Raw genomic sequence first — 1,356 nt, forward strand, 5'->3', positions numbered from 1 at the left:
AGGATTGAATCGAAGGTATATGGAATAAAAACAACTGAATTCTTGAATGCAAAAATAATTTAATTCATAAACAATTAGGAGAGCAAAAACAACAATTACTTCAGATAAGATACAATTAGATTGAGCAAAAACAACTAAATTCATATACAATTAGAAGGATTTATGATACCTCTCAAATCAGAGGAGCCTTGATCCTAACCCTAACCCTAACCCTAACCCTAACCCTAACCCTAGCCCTAGCCCTAACCCTAACCCTAACCCTAACCCTAACCCTAACCCTAGCCCTAACCCTAACCCTAACCCTAACCCTTACCCTAACCCTAACCCTAACCCTAACCCTAACCCTAACCCCAGGCCCTAACCCGACTAACATTAACTAACCCTAGCCCCGCCCCTATCCAAAACACAAAACAATAAAAGCTTTCTATAAAAACTTAAAAGTCCTTAAAAGACAATAAATAGTTAAAACGTCCTAAGATAATAAATAGTTATTTTGTATACATATTAAGGGTAGGAAAAGGTTTGGAGCCATATATTACATAAACAGATATACTCTATATATAAATATGCACAGATTAACATCATATCAATTACAACAATATTAAAAAGATTTATAAACCATATATCATATATTATATACCCTATGGGTTAAAATACATTGATTACATCTAAATATGCATAGATTAAAATCATATCAATTAAAGCAATATTAAAAAGATTTATAAACCATATATCATATAGTATATATCATATGGGTTAAAATACATTGGTTACATTTAAATATTGATTTTACTAATAAGAAATAGGGTTAAAAACATTCATTTCATTCATTGAGCAAAAGACATAGTCACCAAGTTAAAACAACACTCAACAAATTGGATCACAAACCACACACTATAAAAAGGGAGACACAGAAGATCAAACACACTCTTGCTCTGACCATCAAAGAGGCAACATCAAGCGGTTAGTGGAGAGTTGGTTTGTGTGTTGTTTCCTTGTGCCCAAGCCTGAGGAAGACCCGTAAGGGTCGAAACGTTGCAACGGGCACAAAACTACACAGTTAATTAAATAATTGGATCATTAAATAATTAAAAAAATACATTAATCAGATAAGTTAATTAAAAAATTTTTTTTTCTTTTTTCTCAAAAAAAAAACACACTCATTTCAATTCATTTCAGTTTATTTCATCTTTTTTAATTAAAAACACACAACTCATTATTTGAATACCATAAAAACAAACCTAAAATTCATTTATTACAATAGAATAACAAAGGCGACATTAAAAACACACCAAAAAATTACAAGTCCAGATGAGGGATTTTGAGGGGGGTTGGACGGAGGTCCACTATGGGAGG

The sequence above is a fragment of the Doryrhamphus excisus genome, unplaced genomic scaffold, assembly GCF_030265055.1.
Source record: "Doryrhamphus excisus isolate RoL2022-K1 unplaced genomic scaffold, RoL_Dexc_1.0 HiC_scaffold_26, whole genome shotgun sequence".
Lineage (NCBI taxonomy): Eukaryota > Metazoa > Chordata > Actinopteri > Syngnathiformes > Syngnathidae > Doryrhamphus > Doryrhamphus excisus.